A 16,245-nucleotide genomic window follows, 5' to 3' on the forward strand; every position below is an offset into this window, starting at 1 on the left:
CATTCATTGCTATGTATTCAACCTCTATTGTAGATTGAAAAATAATAGGTTGCTTCTTGGATGCTCATGAAATTGTACCCAACCCCATATAGAACATGTATCTAGAAGTTCTCTTCCAATCATCAAAAGTTTCAGCCCTATCACTATCTGTGTAACCAACCAACTTGAAATCACTTTCTATAGTATACAAAATCCAAAATCCCTTGGTACCATTCACATACCTTAGGATCCTCCTTCTTGCTTGCTAATGGAAATTCTTTGGTATTTCCATAAATCTAGAAATTAAAAATACTACATGCATCATCTCTGGCCTAGTTAAAGTCAAATACATCAAACTTTCAACAATACTCTTGTATAATTTTGCATTCACACTTTCGCTATAATCTTCATTGCTCAACCTTAGGCTTACTAATGTTGGTGTTGGGGTTGCCTTACTATTTTGTATTTTGAATCTCTCCAAGATCTGCCTTGCATATTTTTCTTGAGAGATGAAGATACCATCATGCATTTGTTTTACTTTTTATGCCTAGAAAGTACTTCAAGAGACTTACGTCTATCATTTCAAATTCATTTTTCATGGCCTCTTTGAACTCACCAATTAGGAAATTATCATTTTTAGTGAAGATTAACTCATCTAGATACAAGACAACAATCAATACATTACCATTTTCTATCTTGATGTAAAGAGTGGGCTCACTACTTTTGCTAAAGTCATTGCTCATCAAATATGAGTCAGTTATATTATACCATGCCCTTAGAGCTTGTTTGAGCCCATAAAGAGATCTCTTCAATCTATACACTTTGTGATATTCACCTACAACTTCATAACTAGGTGGTTGCTCCACATATACTTCTTCCTTCAATACACCATTCAAGAAGGAAAACTTCACATCCATTTGATATACTTCCCATTTTTATTAGGCTACAATTGCTAGAATAGTACATATAGTTTCCATTCTTGCAATTAGGCCATATGTCTCATCATAATCTCTGTAATATTGCTCCTTGCACCCCTTGACCAGTAGTCATGCCTTATGTCTATTGATTTTTCTTTCAACATTGCACTTGGTCTTGTAGACCCATTTCACTCCAATTACTTATTTCTTAGGAGGCAAAGTAGTTAACTCTAATGTCTCATTTCTTTGAATAGCATCTATTTCCTTATCCATGACATTACACCATTTCTCTTCATACACAATTTCCTCAAAATAAATTGGATCATGATTATAAAATGATGTAAAATTTACACTCTCATCATAATCTTCATCATGCCTTTCATCTTGGTATATCTCCTTTAAACTCATAGTCTTTCTTGGCAATAGGGAGGCACGATTGGGATCTAAATTTTTAGTATTGTTGCTACTACTATTTTCAATACCAGTTCAGGGTTGTCTTGATGTGCTTAGAGTTGTTGCTCAACAGGTTAATGACTGCTTTCTTTTTTTCCTTTGTCTGCAATCTATGTTTTTTGCTCCATCATCTTGTTGATCACCAATGTCATCTTTTTCGTCTTCAATAGTAGGCACTTTAATTGAAGTGCTTAAGGATTAATCTACTGAGCCATCCCATGACTAATTCTCAAGAAACTCCACATCTCTTGAGATGATGATCTTTCTATTAATTGGATCATATAGCCTATAAGCCTTTGGTTATGAGTTGTATCCTATGAAGATGCACTTCACACCTTTTTCATCTAGCTCTTTCCTTTGTTCATTAGACACATGTGCATATGCTAAACATCCAAACATGCTCAAGTGTTCAACTATCAATCTATTCCTTGACCAAGCCTTAAGAGGATTCTTGTCCTGAACTAACTTTTAAGGACACCTATTGATCAAGTATATTGTTGTTGCTATAGCCTCTCTCCAATATTTAGTTGAGAGTCCCTTTTCTTTCATCACGCTTCTTGTCATTTTAAAAATGGTCCTATTCTTCCTTTTAGCCACTTCATTTTGCTGCGAAGTATAGCTGGCTATAAGCTCTTTGTCTATGTCATTATAACTGCTAAAATTTACAAACATATTAGAGGTATACACCCTTCCTCTATCTAATCTAAGGAACTTAACATAATGTCCACATTTTTTTTTAGCTAGGGCTTTACATTCAACAAATTTATCAAATTCCTTAAATTTTTTCTCAAAAAATAAACCCATGTCCAATGACTAAAATTATTTATGAATGTTTTAAAATAAGTACTCCGCCCAATAGAAGTAGTTTGCATAGGGCTTACCAAATCAAAATGCACCAATTCTAATAGTTCTCTAGACTTTCTAGAATTTCTAGAATTGAAGGGAAGTCTATGTTTCTTAGTCAAAATATAAGTCTCACACTTGTTATAGGAATCTACTATGCTTGACAAAATATCTACCATTCTTTTCTTGGACAACAAACTAAAACTAGCGAGCCCAAGATGTCCATACTTAAGATGCCAAAGCTTGGAGGGGTCTTCAATCATGCTCCTAAAAGTTGATTGCTAATGTACTATCATACATGCAATGGCTCTCACTAGTGTGTAAAAGGCTATGGAATGCCAGAAACTTGGTGATGCTCACCAAAATGGAATATACTTTGTGCAGGGCCAAGATCTAATAGTTTAGTACTTGTGCAAAAAAAATTCTCTGCTACCCCAAGGGCAAAACATTTTTCTAAAAATTTGCAAGAAAATTGTGATAAAAATACAAAGAATTTACAATCAGATCTCAGAAATTAAATTGTAGATCTAAAAATGATCATAATCGTACTTGCAAATTAGGGCCTTCGGGTGCTGATTTGCAAAAAAAAATTTGCCTCATGGTTGACTTTGGCCTAGGGCAGCCGATTTTATAGTCAATCTTCACTGAATTAGTGCTCTAGATGCAATGGAAAGGTTAGATCTAGCTCTAGATGCTCTTATTTTTTGTAGCACTCTAAATTCGAGCTGAGGTGCTAAAGCAACAATGGTTTCAAATGGCTATGTAATGAAAAAATCTCCAAGCTTTGATACCATGTAAGAATTTGCCTTAGGAAAAAATTCACCAAAGAACTAAGAACTCAAGCACAAGCACAATTTTAGACCACAAAGATAGAGTATGATCAAAATGATGATATATTCATTCAATATGACTTAAAATACACTAGGAGTGCCTGTATATAAAGATCTTTGAGATGCATCTAAAATGTCTCAAAATTAGCTACATGACAAGTCCTACAACTAGGCACATGTCCACTAGATATGGGTTATCCTCCATTGAGCACAGAAGTAAGTGTGATGATGAGAGGATAAGCCTACAAGGGTGTAACATGCAAATCAGTATTGTAGACAACATGTGCTAAAAGAGGAGTGTGAATAACTATGTTTTCTATATGACAATTTAGTGCATGATGCAAACTCTAGTGTTGTGGACACCATGTATTGAAATAGAGTTGCGTACTTTTATAATGTCAACATAAAAATTCAAAAAGGTTTGCAAACTCCTAAGTGTCTCACAAAATGAAATAATGAAATAATGCAAAATAATAAAATAATGCGTTAACCTAAGTAAACTTAAGTAAGTGTAAATAGTAAATACACATTTACACCAACAAGGACACATTACCCTTGTTTTGTTTCATTTGTTTGAAAATGATTATATTGAATTTGTAGCTAAAATTAATTGGACTTGAAGCTGAAATTGCTACTTGAACTTGAATATGAGATTATCACTCACTTATGCTTGAATCAAATATAATTCTGAGATTGTTAGTCATTTGAACTTGAATCTAACATATAAGAATATCTCCCCCTTCCCCTTGATAGAGAGGAAATGAATTCACGTGATAAGATATTGCATTCACTTGAACTTGAATCTGACATATACATAATATCTTTCCCTTGGCAAAATACCCTCCCCTTGATAGATGAGAGGAAATGATTTTCATCCATAAAATTATATCGTCTTGATTATTGTCATCAACATTCACCTTATTTGAAAATTTTGTTTGAATATATTTTTTATTTTTTATTTTAATACTGATAAGTGATCAAGGCAATTTATAACTTGAAGGCAGTTACACCAAATGATAGTTTGGAGGAAGGTCATTCTAAGCAATATAATAACAATATGCCAACATTCCCCAAACAACTTGTTCAGAATCTGCAATAGCAAGGCCAAAAATAGCCTTGGATTTGGCTTTATCATCTCTAATGTTTCACTCCAACAATTTATTTGCATCTGTAAGTGTCTTTCTCACTATTCCCCATAAGGTTTTATTCATCAATTGCATTTGCATTTTAATTCTCCATGTATGAAAATTAAAATCTAAATAATTATCTACAAAATTCTCCATTGAATAAAAAAGCTTTTACCATCTGCATATGCAACTCCGCTTGAATTTGTAAAGCAAATGGCTTTAAAGACAGTGCACAAATCAATAAAATCTTGACAATAAGAAAACTACCCATGTACATACTCTTGTATTTTGTCTCCATAGATCAGTCGCTTTCAGGCATCTCAGATCACCGTTGCGAATTGAATCTCAACAAGTTCGAAAGCTTAAATAGTAGAGGACCCCGTTAGCTAGCACATGATACATTAGTTTGGTTTTCTTTAGATGTAGGTTTATCAAATTGTGTAGAGAAAATCCTCATCGAATCCTATGTAGCCTCCTCTCTACAAAATTGGTTTATGCAGCAGCTGCCTCAACCAAACAATTTTATTACAAACTGACAATGCCTTGAATGCTACCATTGTCAGCAATCTCAATCATTGCACAGAAGGCCCATCTTCAGCACATCGCACAGCAAGATCAACTCTTTAATCCATACAAAACTTGAAATGATATTACACGCATGATTGAACACAGCAGAGGAGGGAGAATTATTAAACGGGCATATATATATTTCATCTCTTTCATCTCAGATTGCTACATTACCCATCAGCTTGGTGAGCACCAAGCAACGCAGGTGTCTTAGGAATCAAAATCGATGAAGGTAATGTTAGATTGGAAATATGATTGACTTCCAAATCTGATACCACTGTTAAGCCGGGAAATCTTATATAATATAAAATAATGTAAATATAATCAAAACTTTATTGTATCTATTTATCAAGATTCATTAAATAAATAAAATAGTTAAAATAACTATTACAACTAAAATATCTAACCTAATTTTTAAACCCTAATGATGAATACGTTAACAGTGTGGAGGGAAATTATTACAGAATGGAGTAGATCCGCAGAGAGTGTGCTCGATCTCCACTGATGAAACCCCACGACGACGGCTGAGAGAGTGAGGCAGCGACCTCGTTTGACTTCAGTGTGGACCCAAATGCTCAATCTGTTATCCTCAGAATGATCCCTTGTACGATCCCCATGCAAGAGCAGCTTTTGTAATGGTTCGGACTCAATTTTTTGGAACCCTCCCGACACATGCGGGTACTTGTATTCATACGGAGCCGGTTCAAACACAACGGGAGATATGGTGACAGAAACGTTCACAGTGAAGAGAACTTGTTTCTGATTAATCCGGGTGGGAAGCTCTTCCAGCTCCCCTCGCCTTTGGCTTTAGCACTCTCATTCTGGGCGACGCCCCACTTGCTGGCAACTTCAAATCTACTCCCCTTCTTCGACCGAATGGACCCAATTACGATCAAGGTCACTACTATCTGGACTTGCGTAGGATGAGATAATCAAATATCCGGCCTCCGCTTTCCAAAGTGGCGGGCTGATAATCGATTCGGGGAGTACGGCCACTAGTCTGGCCGACCCCGCGTACGAGCCCTTCCTGGCGGCCGTGAAGTCGAGTATGAAGGTTCACCCCGTGAGCGCCGCTTCTACAGGATTCGGTCTTTGCTACGATTCTTCAAAGGCGGCCGTATCGAATCTTTCATTTTTGCAGGAAATGCGACGTTTGTTGTGCCTCCGCGGAACTCGCTTGTATACTCGGAGGACCATCAGGGACGTTCGTTGCTGTGCTTGGCATATTCTAGTGCAGGGCCTGAAGGTCAAATATCCTTATTTGGAAATGTTCAGCAGAAGAATTACCATATCGTTTATGATCTGGGCAAGAACAACTCTCATTTGCTCTCTGATGTCCTTTCAAATTCCAGTCTCTAAGTTCTTCTCTAATAGGTTGATGTGTAATGTTGAGGTAGATATGTAATAAGGCGATGTGTAGACACATCTATAGTTCAATATGTAATAGGTCGATGCCTAGACATGTAATAAGTCTTTTTTGAGTTTCTTGGGCAAGATGTTAGGGTCATCTATACAATTCTTATAAGGAAACTCGTGATTCTATCAAGATTGTGGATTCTATCTATCTACAATTCTATTTGTGTTCTGTCTATCTATCTAAAATTTGCAATAAAACTCATAAAATTACTTGTTTGCATCATCTTAAAATTCATAATGATTTAGGTAATACATGTATCCAAAATTTTTGATATAGTGGAAAAATGTTGTTTTTAATATCCTAATTTGACCAGAAAGTGATATTCTTAATGATCCTGAAGATCAAATGTTTTAAAGTATTTTTTCATATATTTTAAAAGTTTTACTATGTCTTATTATTTGGCATTTTTTGAGATCTTCAGCTCAAAATTTCAAGCTAAAACTTTAATCGGTGCTTAAAATTAAGCACCTATTTTAGCAACTGAAATTAGATTTTTAGTTCTTTCCAACGATCTAGGTCAAAAGTTATGAGTGACAATTTGGGGTAATTAAAAACCTAGTTTTGAATAGTTTTAATTTTTTTTTATTTTTTTATTATAGCCAAATGAACATTTGGAATTCATGGGCATGGTGATTGTTGATATTCTATCATTGTATATATTCTTTCAATTTGGATTAATAAGATGACTTTTGGTTTGTATACAATTCTTTCGAATTTTGCAAGGCTTTTCCAAAACTTGAACATTGGTATGGAAGATATTTGTTTCACCAAATATTGTGTTTGCAGCCCATTTCTTAAATTCATATCACTTGATTATACCATGATATATACAACAATACCATGACATTGTACCAAATTACTTGAGATTAAGTTACTTTATGATATTTAAAAGGGATGGGTAGATAATTAATTATAGCATTTAAAAAAAAGGTGAAACCAAAAGCGAAAGATTTTCCTAAGATGTACATTCTCAATATTGCATTAACAAGTAGAGCAATATCATATTACGTCACATGTCTTTTAGTAATTGGGTCTACCAATTTTCGGAATGTCCCAAATTCTACTTGAGCATCTAAATCTGGGTCAATACCCGCAAACACATCTCTAAATAGAGTTCCAGCACCATGCCTAAATGGAACAAATGATAAGAAGAATTTAGGCACAAAAGTTTGCAGTGCAATAGAGTTATGTACTCTAGGTTATATCCAACAATACAACATGAAGGAAACTAATATAATCCTTTAAAATAAAGTATTAGTTTAGAATGAGTGAGTTATAATTCATACCAAAAGATATATATTCCAAGGATGGACTTCAAAATATACATTTGAGAATAGAATAACGTAAAATAATATTAAGAAGGACTATACTTACATCTATTTTGTTGGATGTTATCATCCATATAAAATTTAGTATACTACTCAAGAAAATATGATAACAAAATGAATTTGAACAAGACATATGAGATTATTTTTTATAACTATTCATTTCAAAATTTAAAAATACAAATAAATATTACTTGTTAATTTTTTGTCTTTGTTTCAAACTCTTAAGGCTCTTTATTTTTTGTGTATTAAATTTTACTCCAAGTGAGTTCATCTTGTTTTCTTTTACTTTAAAATAAGTTCTTAGAATCAAATCTAATTGGAGTGAAGAAAATTGAGAAATTAGTATTTTTTTGAAAGAACAACACATGATTTATTAATACTATCATTAATTTGATTTTATGTGACTTCCTAAGAAATACTTATGATGGAAATTAAATTAATCAATGGTTGAACATTAAAACTACTTTTTAGAAAGGTAGTTTAATTTGATGTAGTTATTTAAAAATAAATATGAATTATAATTATATAAATATATTTTATATTCAAAATTTAGTTTAGTAAACTAATTCAAAGATAGTATATATAACTATGTCAATAAATAGCTAGAAAAGAAGAATGATTCTTGTCTTTGTTTATTTCAGCCTTGTGTCTCATTTTAGGGATTTTTGGCTCAGCCCATATTTTGGGACCTTTTATTTTACTCAATTTCTCTAGGGTTCTATTTTTTGTTATGTTTATCCATCACTGGGTTCTTTATACTTATAATTCCTTGGATGCTCCATGTTGATTTGATTATGTTAATTTTGGCTCCAAGTATGGCCCTAGTTTTCTTATTGTAATCTACCATGTATCATCTTTTTGACTTTGTAAGGTTTAGTTTAAAGTACTTCTATTATTGAAATTGATCCCATATATATATATATATATATGAAATGATAATGAAAAGATAGTTTTAGTCAAATTTATGACAATGCCAAAGGGATAACGACATATTCTTATCTTTCTATTTGAATATTATGTTATATATTGTAGTTGTCGATATTATATTCTCAAGAGAAGACTTTCAATTCCATCTATTCTAGTTTAATTAATTATCCCTTTCATTTTCACAATCTAAATTCTAAAAACTTGGACTTTGATCAGATAAAGAAAGGATTAGTTCTCTTTCCTTTTCCATTTTAAATCATCACTATTAGTAATTGGTTATTTTGAAGATATTTTAATGTCATGATCTATTTCAAAATAAATACCTTTTGGATATCGCCAATATAGCTAGAATATATGGAAGATCATTGTACTCTATTTTATATTGAACACACTGCAAGATCAACCCTAGCATAACAAGAGACACACCCTCTCATAGTATCCCTTTATCACTAATATATACACTAAAATTTTCACTCACACTTATCCAAATTCTTATTTTTGGAAACATCAAGCATGTTAACATACAATCTAATTTCATAGGAACTTTGTAATAAACAAATTAATCTAAAATACAAAATTTAATTTAAAAATTAATAGTATGTCCTCATATATTCAAATGATCAAACGCAAAATAAGGGAGTCATGTCATGGTCTCAAGCAACAATATATTAATAAAAATTAAAATAAAATGCAAAATAAAGAAATGAAATCAAACAATGAGTTAGAGTAGAAGGTCCAAGTAGCTCAAAGTGTCTCACATAACAACCTATAATAAGTGTGGAAACAAAAGGTTTAATAAAGGATTGCAACTTATAAATCAAAATATGGAAAACGTAATAAACAAAAATCATATTAAGAAACTAATAATAAAAGAGAGCTATACAAACATCTGACTTTATATCTCTTAATTTATATTATATCATGTCCTCAAAGGTATTCTCAAGATTAGGCTTTTTTACTAGGACTATGTTTTTTAGTAAGGCCTAAATAAGTTTTTAACAAGGGACCCAAAACCATAGTTGTAATTTACATAGCGAAAAATAAAATTAAGACACTATGAAACAATGTTCTTACCAACAAAAATACCCAAAGCCATAACCAATAGAACCTAGCAAAAGATAGCACTAAAGCCAACAACACTAAAAAATTAACAACCTAACTAAAGGAAAAAATTAAAAAGAGACAATAGTAATAAGGAAGGAACTAGGCTACCAATAGTGGCATGTTGTGATGGTTAAGTTGTTGCGTTGTTATCCTTGCCATCAAGGTTCAAGTCTCATGGGGATGAGGTCCCCTGTTTGTGGCCTCACTGGTTCATAGCTCCAGGTTAAAGTGTTTACTCCTCTTTAAAAAAAAAAAAAAAAGAGGAAGGAACTAGGCTAATTCTTCCACTTATCTTTGAGCTCCTGCTAAATTATTTTTATCTTCTCTGTGGCCTCTTTAATTTCTTTCTACATTCAGTATAGTTCTCTTTATTTTTCTTCTTCTATTGCACATAGCTACATCAACCAGACAATGATGTGTCATACAATGAGTTGGAAGAATGTGTTGTCATTGATTGGAAACCAGTTAACAAAAAGTAGAAAATCGTTATGAGTGCAATTACAGATAGACTGGCCTACCGGTTAAAGTAGCAGAACACAGGATGTGGAGGATACAAGGAACGGATGAAGTCTAGTCACCATCAACGTGACAATGCAGGAGAAGGATTGAACTCGACAAGACATGTATCATAGTTGTGCAGCTGTATGCAGCTAAAATCTGGCACAGTCACGAGTCACTTTAGGTATACAGACAATCGATCGGACTTATAAGCATAGGTATTTACTGACATGGATTCATAGGTGTCTTGTGGTTATGTCTACTGGGAACTTTAAACTACAAGTTAAGAAGGATAATCCTTTAGGGTGCTTATTCATGAACAAAATTTGTAACTTATAATGAGGAATTTGACACAAAAAGTGTTAAAAATCTATCAACGAAAAAAAGGGCGACTATTGTTGTAGCTATGAGAACAAGAGAATCCAAGAAAGGCATTCATTTGTAATAATGTAGACGCACAAACCATGGTTGTACATAGTATAGCTCCTGAATAAAATAAGCCCAAGTTAATGGAGATAAATGACACACATCAAGGGAGTGTGATCTGTTGGAATGTGCAATCTACTATTGGTGGAGAAGGTTCTACTTTGTTGAGTGTAGTAATATCATCGAGAAAGGATAGGATAGAGCAGATTGAAGATCGGTTTGCTCAAACATTTAAGAATTGTGTTGCTTCTATAAAATAGTATGAGGAGGAAATGAAGAATAATCATGTCATGGAACAAGAGATCAAAGAATCAGAAATAAGAAAAGCAACTTTAATGAGTGCTAGCAAGCCTGTGACTGAGGTAAATTATAAAGAAGTTCAAACATAAGGAGTAATAGAGCAATAAGTGAGTATGGACATTGATGAAAAGTACTCAGGTGAAAAGGTAGAGGTAAATGCAATGAAGGCCATTATACATCACTTAATAAATGTGTTGAAGAATAGTTATCAAGGTGTTCATAGCATTTTCATTTCTTTGCAAGGTGCAGAGCACCAATGATTTGATGCTCTCTGTTTGTGAACTCATTTGTTTAAAAAAATGGGTTTGTATGATGTTTTTTGATAAGTTAATTCCACCAATGACTCTAAAGAAGGGATAACAAATGGAAATCATTATTCTTGCCAAAAAATTGTTTAGAAGAGTCGGCGAGTTATACAGATTTTTCACTAGTAAAGTATACTTGATCCAAAATAAAATCAAGACCATTGCTGATGGAACACATGGATTCATACCTATTACTGATGGTGAAGGAAATTCAAGGGATTGGTAGGAATGGGCCTAGTTTGAAAATATTTTGAATAATTTAAAGGTTATGGAGATGAAGATGGACCATCCTTTTGTGAGGTCATTAATACTTTGTATAAAATAGAAATGGATATGAATATGATATCTATTGATGCAAAAAACAAAGATGCTAGGTAGACCAAGAGCCTAAATGAACTAGATTCTATTAGAGATGCCACATGGCTTGATCTAAAAAAAATTCACTATTTGAAAAGCAATAATAGAGATTGAAGCCCTACCGGCTTGCTGGTGTTCTGAAACATCATAGTTTCAAATTACCCCGATGAGGACAAGATACATATAGGGGCAACTACTTCCCATTTTCAACATACACTTTTAGACACCAAGCCAACTATAAGGCTAGATCCTTCTTCTACTTTAGGCTCTACAAAACCTAGGTGGGTGGACCTCAAACTCACTTATATGATACCAGTGCTAAAACTTACACTTGAATCTAATGAAGCAGATAAAATCCTTAATCTTATAACACTTATGCAAAGATCCTAGGCATGAACTAGAAAATAACATGGCCTAATAAATTGATAAGCTGAGTGAGGGCATCACATTTCCACTCTTAAATAGAAAAGAAAATGGATGATTGACTAAATTTGATTTCAGCAAAACCCCAAATGTGCAAAAATAAGAACACATTGATCCTTTGGCTGATTAGTGCCTTATCTATTTGGCAATTTCACAAAGCACACACATACATCTATGATAACAATGACCTATTGCATACATCAATATATTAGATCTATCTTATCACTTTGTGAATTAGACATCGATGTTCATAAAGACCTCATTCCCATGCAGTATCCTTTCGAAATAACCAACAACCCTATGAAATAGATCAAGAATTTACTTGGCCCTTTCTTTCAATAGCATAATATATTAGACATACAACATAACATTAAATATTATTGAGATAGGAGACAAGAATTAGAATCAAACTAAGAAGATTCTTGCTCATTTGTAGTCATTTCTTTTAAGCTATACATTCAAGATGCATGTAAAAATCTCATGAAACCACTAAATAGATCAGAACTATTTATGTTAGCTTAACTACTACTATTCATACAAGATAAATATGCTAAAGAATGTGTTATCATAGTGATGAAAACAAATCAAAACTAGAACCTTGGTATCACAATGAAAACTGCCAAGCCCTGAGAAAGAAGAAAGAAGAGACTGAATAGAAAGGAAGAAATTCTGAATTAGATCAGATTTTGCCATTTTTTCACCTATAAAACCTCCATCTATAGACGTAAAACATCTCCCTACTCTCTCTTTGTAACTGCACATGAGATATTTTCATTGGTACTTGAGAATGCCTTGAAAATATCTCTAGAATGATTGAAATCTTTAACTGATTTTGATGCTAGATCTGAGATCACAACAAGGGTCAAAACACTGGTCAAATGACCTCTTGAGGCAAGATAAAGTTTTTCAAAATCATTTTCCCCAATTTTTGGCTTCAAAAAACTTTCATATCTATCTTCTAACTAATTTTGATTCTCAATGATAAATTCTGCCCATTCTCCTGAGAATGCCCTAGAAAACATAAATCTACTTAAAGCCCATATTGCTAATACATGTGAAAATTTTGACTATGGATTTGGATAGCTCATCTTCTCCTAGTTCCAAGGTATACTATACTACATATTTTTTTATAAAAATCACCCCTCTGACATGGGTTTGAAAATCACGCCCCCATTGCAAGTTCAAAGCATTAAAATGATTTTTTAAAAAAACTTCTATAGTTAAAACTATGGAAAACTTAAAATTCTTTTAAATTTTTCTAATGAGACTTTGAGCATTCAATTTTTATAAAAATATAATGAAAATTTTAATTTTTTAATTTTCATGTTTTTCCCCTTTTTTGCTAATCTGGGTCAACCCTTAGTTGATCACCATGTGTTAGTTTCTACTTAGTGAGCTCTGTCATATGTCATCTTTACCCGGCTAGCCTTAAACATCACACACTAAGGAAGAAATTAAGCCTGGAAAAGTAAGTCAAACTTTGACTATTTAACACTTTTGCACTAGGAATCAAGCCTTAGTGTATGATGTTTAAGTCGTTCGTCTTTACCCAGCTTCGTTGAATTAACCTATGATTACACCTTAACCTTAGCAACTAGGTGCCTCACCTTGTTTCATGGCTTCAAAGCTTGAGCTTCAAAAAAATCACAAAATGCTCATTTTCACATGGTCTGGACTTCCTTTCAAACTTGGTATTTATCACTAGTGAACATGCATAGTCATCTCTTAGCAATTTCATTCAAAATTCAAAGGTCTTTTCCTTTAGCTATCTTTAAAGTATGGGTGGTTCCCTCATCCAAGCCTACAACTTCAAAAGCTGTGTGCCTTATTGGCATTCTAATAAGCGAGCACTCTTCTAGTTAAATAACTTAAGGTTTCTTTGCCCACCCAATGTAGGATTAAAATTTTGAAAGAACTCCTCTTTCATTTGCATCTTCATACCATTAATCACTTTTCTCTAAAGATCTTGTCTTTTCTTCTCTTCATAATTCTTCCCTTGAGTAGCCTCTTCGACTAGTGGCATTCATTCCACATTGATTACTCCTCAATGTCATGGGATGCCTTTTCTATAGACTCTTGACCTATGTGGAGCTCTACCTTCTTTCTTGTATTGTCACCATTCAGTTCTACCGTGGAGTTCCTCCTCTTATTTCCTCCCATGGTAAGGATTGGTCTTCAATTGTATGCACTAGAGGGGACATTGAAAAGGATAAAGAAAATGTTGACTGACTTTGCTCTTACAATTTCTAAAATTGTCACTACATCTACATATCAACACCTCCTTATCCATAGAAGCTCCTCTCTTGTCATCACCCCTACCATGAGATGTGGGTGCTCCTATCCACAATTTTAGTTGCTATTTCTCCCCTCTCTATGCCATGCTTTCATTGATGATGTATCCCCTACATCATCTCATGTACAACTTGGAGAACATAAGGAAAGACGAACATGATCAAACCATGTTTCTCTTTCAACTCATACATAGGAGCTTGAACAATTTCCAATAATGTGACTTTAAGCTACCATGGTGACTCCCTTCGAAGTTGCTTTCTCCTCTAACATGGTCTCTTCGTCTACCATTTCAAGCATTTAATGTTGCTTGTGTAGTAACTCTTAATCAATACTTCATTGATTTTAACTTTCAGGCCCTTATCCGTGATAATGAAAACTTTTTATATCTCTATATACAATCACAAGCAATGTCAAAAAAGTCCAAAATTGTATGATGCAATTAAAAAAAAACAAGGTTGGATGATTTATTCATATACAATGTCATTTTAGTAAAGACACTACTTTAAAGCTTCCTCTCCCAATTATAAAACTCCTTAGATTTTCTTGTCAAATGTTTATGAAGTAAAACTAGCATATGAGAGGACTAGATATTCAATTCAATGTATGTAGTTTTATCAGTTGCTTCAGTGTATACAAGTCACTTCATCCATGAGTCAGAATGAAATGATGATGTGCTCTTTAGAGAAAAACAATATCCTCAGTACTTAATATGAGCAAGTTAAAAACCTATACCATATTAGGATTATGACCCTCCAACAAAGGAGCTCATTCTAATCTCATTTTACCATATCGAAAACCTCATCGTGCCTTATAGATTTGATGTAATTAGTCAGGCCCCAAATTGTGTCTGGCTAAATTTTTTTTTGAATTTAAACCCCTAATCCTTCAAACTAGCCTACTAAATCCATCATCTTCATTAAAACCCAATTTGACCACTGAACAATCATTCTAAACTTATTTTACCATTTATTTGCAAACTACCAATTTCATGTCAAGATCCTTTGTCTGGCTTTAAAAACTGACAAAAACACCTAACTAGGCTCTAAAAGTAGGCACATTGATTTTTTATTTCACATTCTTGCACCTTGTCAAATCTCATCTCATGATGAATTCTTAGAAAAAATATATTGATTATCAAAGTTGCCTTCTCAGAACTACCTGCAAGAAAACATGTTAGAAAATAATAAAATGCGTTTGGATTTGGCTTTGGAATTAGGTCAAACTAAAACTTGGGGAAACAAAAAATTAGGCATTGGTTCACTATCACAAGGAGAGTATAAATCTAGGATTTGGGATCATGATGAATAACTAGGCATATTTGATGAATGATCAAAGTGGCCTACTTAGATTTGTGGACTAGAAAAACTGGCAGAAAAGTGGTTTTTCGAAAAGGAATGGACCTGGGAAATGTGTAGATAGATTCGTCAAGACTTGCAAACTAGCATACTTAAATAATTTTTTGAGTAGAATGCAATGGTACAATCCATTCAATCTCACCTATCATAGATTAAAAGCTATGACATCTTGAACAAGGGTACCGACCAATCTGCACCTTTTGACACCAACGAAACTTTAAAAATTGCATTTGGAATCATGTTCAAAAACTGATCAAATGAATTTGTTATAAGCTCAAATTTGAAACATAGAAATTCTCTGACCTCGAGAATGCAACACAAAAGGAATTTTCTCATTTTGATCAACTAGACCAAAGTTATGACTGATCAAACAAGGCATCATAAAATTCTAAATAATTTACATCATCGTTACAATACTAAACAATTGACTTTGAGGGATTGAAAACCTAGTCAAAACACATCAAAATGACTTGAAATTTGAAGAAAAGGTTATTTGATATGGATAATAAACACTCCAAAAGCAGCGTCTCATGAAACATTAGTTGTTGTGAGATATTCAAATGCAAACGAGGCCTCCCGTCATTGTTTGACATAGGCAAAAATGTAGATTTGGACACAGGATGGCAATTTACCTCCATGATGTGAGTGGATATAGTGAATGCAAGGTGTTAGAAACATTAAACACCTTGCATGGCCTCAAAAGACAGTTGGGTACACATGCATTAGATGCACTTTAAAGGGCTTGAAAGCTTGGAATGGTACTCAAATTGGGAAGATGATTTTGAGTCCCAATACAG

The sequence above is a fragment of the Cupressus sempervirens genome, chromosome 11 (assembly GCF_028749045.1).
Source record: "Cupressus sempervirens isolate cs-2001-9-10 chromosome 11, ASM2874904v1, whole genome shotgun sequence".
NCBI classification, from domain to species: domain Eukaryota; kingdom Viridiplantae; phylum Streptophyta; class Pinopsida; order Cupressales; family Cupressaceae; genus Cupressus; species Cupressus sempervirens.